Source organism: Oryctolagus cuniculus, chromosome 2, assembly GCF_051225735.1.
Source record: "Oryctolagus cuniculus isolate XC-2025 breed Fujian yellow rabbit chromosome 2, ASM5122573v1, whole genome shotgun sequence".
NCBI lineage: Eukaryota > Metazoa > Chordata > Mammalia > Lagomorpha > Leporidae > Oryctolagus > Oryctolagus cuniculus.
Window position 1 is genome coordinate 42,684,857 of NC_142868.1, and position 7,510 is coordinate 42,692,366.

The window sequence follows — 7,510 nt, forward strand, 5'->3', positions numbered from 1 at the left end:
TGGCCAAACCACTTCATCTTCCTAGACTTCACTATCCTCTTCACAACACAGAGCTTTGTTGTAGGATGTTTTTTCACATGATATACTTGGAACAGTAACTGAAACTTATGAATTATTCATTGTTATTTGATGTAAAATGTTTGAAATGTATGACTCAAGCAAAACACTAATAAAATTATCCAACTCAAAAAAAGAAGTTGTAATGATAATAAGATTATACAAAACACAATTAAACAGACACCCAGAAGACAACTGAATAGTGGGAAACACACGGACTTCAGCCATAGGAGGATACAAAACAAAAACAAAAACAGGCCAGCTTTGTGGTAAAGCTGCCGCCTGCAATACCAGTATCCCATGTGGGCTCTGGTTGCAGTTCTGGTGCTCCCTGCTAATGGCCTGAGAAAAGGATCAGAAGATAGCCCACGTGTTTGTGCCCCTGCACCCACGTGGGAGACCAGAATGAAACTCTTCAGCCTGGCCCAGCACTGACTATTGCAGCCATCTGGGGAGTGAACCAGCAGATTGAAGACCCACCCTTCCTTCCTTCCTTCCTACCTTCCTTCCTTCCTTCCTTCCTTCCTTCCTTCCTTCCTTCCTACCTTTCTTCCTTTCTTCCTTTCTTCCTTTTTCTTTCTTTTATTTTTCCTCTCTCTCTCTCTCTCTCTCTCTCTCTCAGCCTTTCAAGTAAATAAATACATCTTTAAAAAAAATGAGAACAGGAAGGACTACATTTCTAGGGCACAGAAGTGACAGATTTTTTTTCAGCAGAAAAGTGACAAAACAACAAAGACTCTGTGGGACAGTGATGAAAGAGAACACACTGCTGAGGCTGACCGCGTGACTCAGCCAGATGCTGGCTAGGAGTTATCATCTTCCCAAGTCCAAGGAAGGAAGAAGTTGTTGTGTGCCAACACTCCCCCTCCCCCAGCAGATTTAACTGAGGGAGAATTCCACAGTCACCCACTGACTTTAACTACAGACTGGGGGCTACCTGGAGTAGCTCAAAGCAAGCTCTGAGAAACTGCTTGGATCCAAGGAGGGAAGCCATATTGCCTCCCTCCTCTCCCCCACCCCCACAGAATGCCAGACTCAGCCATGCAGAGTTGTGTAGCTGATCTTTGTTCTGCTACCAGAAGTGACCAGAGCCAGAGTCAGGGCAACTTGTGGGGTGGAGAACAGACCCCCTGCATCCTGAAACTGGGAATTTTGAGCATAATCCCTGCATTCATTCTAAGGGATCCAGGGGGTTCCCTTCAGCTTCTTGGAGCTAGCACCAGTAGCAGTCCATAAAAAATCCTGATCTGACCTGGAGAAGTTTCCTCCACACTTCCTAGATCATGGTGCTGGGAGCCAAGAGCACAAACTCTGCAGTACCTCTTTCTGCTTTGTGAGAACTTGGAGGAGTTTCATCTCTGCCTTGAGGAACCAGGACTGTTGATGTTCACATTATAATTTTTTAATTAATTTGCACTCACTTATGGCATCTGGAATATTCCATCTGTATTGCTTTGCTTCAGATTGGTGACTATCACTATTCCTAACATCTGGCTCCCACTGTGGAATATCCGGGTAATGATGACGCTGTGCCCTATGATTCAGGACTATAACAATCAGTATGAATTTCCTCAGACCCACTAGAACCCAATCAGTGAATCACAGGGAATAACCTGCCTGCCTGCATTGCACCTCTCTGGACCCGTATCTGCCAGAGCAGAATCTCCTGTATACCTTGCAGTCACCCTGTAGAACTGGATCAAGGTTCAGTTTACATCCTCCGGTACTAGGACTGGGGATGCTGATGCTACAAGCTCCAGCACCAGTTGAACCCCCCATCAGGAAAGGCCCATCCACATCACACAGTCCTAGGAGCCACAGGTGTTGGTGCCACAAGCTCCAGCATCATCTAGGCTTGTCAGTAGGACTAGGAGACAGCCCCTTTGTCTCCCTAAGCACCAAGAATAAGGCCATAACTATCAAAATTTCCAATTTAACTGACACCAATTTTTCTGGGGACTGAATATACACGTCCTAGGAAGCCCATATTCACCTCAAAGCTACTCTCTCCTCCTAACAATTGCAGCAGACTAGACCACTGTGTCACTTATAGATGCAGCTGACATTGAAGCACAATAAATCACTCAGAGGCTACATTTCTAGGTTCACCTTGAATCAAAACCAAAGCAACAAACCAAGTGATAGCTTGCATTCCATCTAAATCATAAACTTTCCCAATAAAACCTACTCCTTGGCCAGCACCGCAGCTCACTAGGCTAATCCTCCTGGGTTCTAGTCCCGGTCGGGGCGCCGGATTCTGTCCCGGTTGTTCCTCTTCCAGTCCAGCTCTCTGCTGTGGCCCGGGAGTGCAGTGGAGGATGGCCCAAGTGCTTGGGCCCTGCACCTGCATGGGAGACCAGGAGAAAGCACCTGGTTCCTGGCTTCGGATCGGCACAGCGCGCCGGCCGAAATGGCCATTTGTGGGGTGAACCAATGGAAGGAAGACCTTTCTCTCTGTCTCTCACTGTCTAACTCTGCCTGTCAAAAAAAAAAAAAAAAAAAAAAAAACCTAGCGGCGCCGGCACACTGGGTTCTAGTCCTGGTCGGGGCGCCGGATTCTGTCCCGGTTGCCCCTCTTCCAGGCCAACCCTCTGCTGTGGCCAGGGAGTGCAGTGGAGGATGGCCCAGGTGCTTGGGCCCTGCACCCCATGGGAGACCAGGAAAAGCACCTGGCTCCTGGCTCCTGCCATCAGATCAGCGCGGCGCGCCGGCCGCGGCGGCCATTGGAGGGTGAACCAACGGCAAAGGAAGACCTTTCTCTCTGTCTCTCTCTCTCACTGTCCACTCTGCCTGTCAAAAACAAACAAACAAACAAACAAACAAACAAAAAAAACCTACTCCACAAAGAAGAGATTATTACACCAGATGCACAGATGCCAATGTAGGGACACAGGAAGCGTGAAAAAGCAAGGCAGCATGACACTTCCAAAAGAGCACAGTAGTTCCCCAGAATTAGATCCTGATCTGAATGAAACCTCTTAAATGCTGGAAATAGAATTCAAAAAATGATTGTTAGGAAATTCAATGTGATACAATAGAATACAGGATAGAATGCAATAGAATAGACAGCTTAAGAAAACAAGGAAATCACTGAGTGACATGAATGAAAAATTCACTAAGGAGAGAGAAATCATTGAGAAGAACCAAATAACACTTTCAGACATGAAATCTTTAATCATGGAAACAAAAAATATGACTGAGAGCTTTAACAACAGAATAGAACAAGTGGAGGAAAGAATCTCTGACCTGGAGGATAAGAATTTTGAAATAATCTAATCAGACAAAAGAAGTAAAGAAAAAATTATGAAAGTCTCTTTGAAATTGGGCTACCATCAAATGAGGAAATACTCATACAGATTCATGAAGGAGAAGGAAAAAAAAATGTTGGGGCACCTGCTAAATGAAAGAATAGTTAAAAGTTCCCCAGATTTTAAAAAAGACATGGACATCCAGATACTGAAAGCACAAGGGACCCTAAGCAGAGTCAACAAAAAAGATCTCTCCAAGGCGTATTTTAGTCAATTTTTCAAAAGTTAAGGACAAGGAGGGAATCCTACAGACAGAGAAAAATGTCAAGTTACATGTAAAGGAAAACCAATTCAGACTTTTCAGCAGAAACCCTACAAGCCAGAAGAGAGTATAATGATATATTCAAAGTGTTAGAAGAAAAAAAATCCAACCGAAAATATTATTTTGAGAGAAACTATCTTAGAAGTGAAGGAGAAATAAAGTAGTTTCCAGATAAGCAAAAACTGAGAGAATTTCCCCCCACCAGAGCAGCCTTACAAGAAATTCTGAAGGGCATCCTGCATTTGCTTCTAATGCATCATGAAAATGCATGACACCACTAAATTCACCAACAGAGAGGCTATACTCGGTATCCAGTCAACAAAATGACAGGTCTTAGTTTGTATCTACCAATACTAACCTTCAGTGTAAATGGATTAAATTCTCCAGCAAAAGATTTAGGTTGGCTGAATGGATTAAAAAAATAAGATCCCACTATATGTTGCCAACAAGAAACTCACTTCACAAGTAAACATACACATAGACTGAACATGAAGAGCTGGGAAAAGATATACCAGGCAAGTGAATTTGTTGTAGGCATTTGGGGATGAGCCAGTGAATTGGAGCACTCTATCTCTGTGTCTCTGCTGCTTATATAAATAAATAATTTTTGAAAAGATTTCAAAAGAATGATTACAAAGATACTCAGAGACACAAGCAAATATACAATTAACAAATAGTTTGATGAAATTAGAAAACAATGCATAATTTGAATAGCATAATAAATTCAGCAATGAAGCAGGGATCTTGAAAAAGAACCAAACAGAAAATTTGGAAATGAAGAACTCAAGAAGTAAAAAAAAAATATATAGTTGAAAGCCTCAACAACAAGACTGAGCATAAGGAAGGATATCTGAACTTGAAGACATATCCTATGCAGCATCCTATTCAGACAAGAAAAGGGAAAAAGAAAAGAATGAAGACAGCATCTAAAACCTTTCATACCCTTAAATAAACAAATTCTCAGATTTAGGGGATTGTTGGAGGAGAAGAGTGAATTAAGGCATAGAAATCCCATTCAGGGACTGGAGCTGTGGCATAGCAGGTAAAGCTATGCCCGTAGTGCTGGCATCCCATATAGGTGCTGGTTCTAGTTCTGGCTGCTCCACTTCCAATACAGCTCTCTGCTATGGCCTGGGAAAGCAGTAGAGGATGGCCTTCCAATACAGCTCTCTGCTATGGCCTGGGAAAGCAGTAGAGGATGGCCTATGTACTTGGGCCCCTGCACCCGCGTGGGAGACCTGGAAGAAGTCCCAGGCTCCTGGCTTCGGATTGGTGCAGCTCTGGCTGTTGTGGTCATCTGGAGAGTGAACCACTGGATGGAAGCCACCCCCTGCCCTCTGCCTCTCCTCTCTCTGTGTAACTCTGACTTTCCAATAAATAAATAAATCTTTAAAAAAAAAGAAAAGAAAGCCTATTCAAATAAATGATAACCAAAAATTTCAACAACTGTGAGAAGTAGGGGAGGCCCCTAGGACCCAGGTGGATGTAAGCAGAGGGATGCTCAATCTGACACATTGTAATAAAACTCTTAAAACTGCAATATGGGGAGATTTTTATGAAATCTTAATGAGAAAAGTGCCAAAACACATTTAGAGAACTCCTATTAGATCAATGGCAATTTTCAGCAGGAAGCTTATGCAGGCCAGAAGGGAATGGAATGCAATATCCAAATTTTGATAGACAAGTCTGCCAAGAAAGAATCCCCTAACCACCAAAGCTATGCTTCACAAATGAAGGAGAAATAAAGATGTTCTGAGAGAAACAGAATCAGAGGGAATTCGTCACCACCACAGCAGCCCTACAAAAGATGTTTAAGGGCGTCTATATTCAGAAGCAAAAGAAGTAACTGCCATTGTGAAGCCATATGAAGCTACAAAGCCCACTAGAAGACCAGATGCCAAATAGATAAGAATCAAACCTTATCAATACAGTCAACTGCCAAACCACAATCACAAGCAACAGAAGAGGGCGCTCTGCACACCCAAGGAGTGTGGTATGCAGAGACACCTCTTGCTGTGCAGAGGGACAGTGAACTGGATCCCAGTGCCACGCCCACTGCAGAAAAATTCATGTTGACTGAGCCACCCAGCTGCTGCCCCCAAGAATGATGTTTGGAGCTTCCATGGCCAGGGGGCTTCTGCCACCCCTCCTCCAGTGACTGGCAGGAAGCAAAGTGCCAGCCATGTGGGGAGAGGAGCCTAGAGCCATGCCTCCCACTTGAGAGCCAGTCCTACCATGCTAAGACCCATCACCTGATAAAGCCCAAATGTCTCTAGCTTCCAGTTAATTCTAACAGCCTGAATCTCTGAATTTTCACACTATAATGCAGAGGCCTGTGCTGTGGGGGCTCAGGCTCATTTTGGTGTGTCAAGGCTAATCCCAGGTGGGCCTAGGGGGACTCCCTGGGGACTTTGTGGGGCCCAACAATTGTGGCACCCAGATGTGATTGCTTAGAATTTCTAGAAGAACAGCTGCAATTGAGGCCAGATTTTAAAAACTCGTCCTTCATAGTGCAGATGGCATTCTGCTCCAATAAACACCAGAAACTTTCAGGGAACCATGACCTCACTTAAAGAAAAAAATAAGGAGCCAGAAACCAATCATCTAGGAATGGAATGATCTAAGTGCTCAGATAAACATTTCAATATCAGTGTCTTAAGGAAACCCCTCAAAATTCAGGAAAACACAGAAAAACAATTCAAAATTCTGACAGGGAGATGAATGTAATTAAACAAAATCAAACCAAAATCCTTCAACTGAAAAATAAACTAAGAGAAATAAAAATGCGAGAGAAGGCATCAACAGTAAAATAGACCAAACAGAAGAAAAAATCAGTGAATTCAAAGACCAGCTATTTAAAAATACACAGCTAGAGGAGAAAAGAGAAAAAAGAATAAGAACATCCTTTCATGATAAAAGTATTAAAATTTGCATATAGAAGGAACACATCTCAGTACAATAAAGGCAGTATGCAACAAATCCTCAGACAGTATCATATTCAATGGGGAAAAGCTGGAAGCATTCCCACTAAGATCTGTGTGGGGAGCAACTGGGAGCAACTCGGACTAGACTAAGTTACTGGAATTAAGACTTATTCTATGCATCTGCTCTCCCACAACATGGCGCTGGGAGAGGAGGAAACAGCTTCTACACAGCTGCCTCCAGTTCAACCAATAAACTGTAGGACCTGCTCCTGATTGGAGGAGAGCAGCGTACTCGGCGTGTGGGTAGCAGAGTTGGGATTGGTGGAAGAGGACTATAAAGGAGGAGAGAGACAACATGCACCAGGAACATCTAAGAGGAACACCTGAGCAGCCCCCGAGAGAGCCGGCCGGCGGTGTGCCGCTCCCCCGCGGAAGTGGGGAAAGTGGCAGGGGGAACCGCCCTTCCACGGAGGTGGAAGGGTCGGTAGCCAACCCGGGAAGAACCAGCAGCAAACCCGGGGAGGGCTGAGCAGACAAAAGAACAGCGCAGGGTCCTGTGTCATTCCTCCGTGAAGAGGGGGAGCGACATAATGGTGCTGTGACTCGGATATGAAGCCTAGGCAGGGTTTAGTGTCGTTCCTCCGCAAAGAGGGGGAGCGACAATCTGGAAGCAGACAAAGATGATGGCTGTTGCCACTGTTGTTCAAAATAGTTTTGGAGATTTTAGTCAGAGCCATTAGGCAAGAAAAAGAAATCAAAAGGATACAAATTGGAAAGGAGAAGGTCAAATTATCCCTGTTTACAAATGACATGATCTTTATATAGGGAAACCAAAAGACTCGTCAGAACTCATAAGACAATTCAGCAAAATTGAAGGATATAAAATCAAAACAAAAAAAAAACCAACAGCTTTCTTATATATCAACAATTCTCTGGCTGAGAAAGAAACTATAAGATCA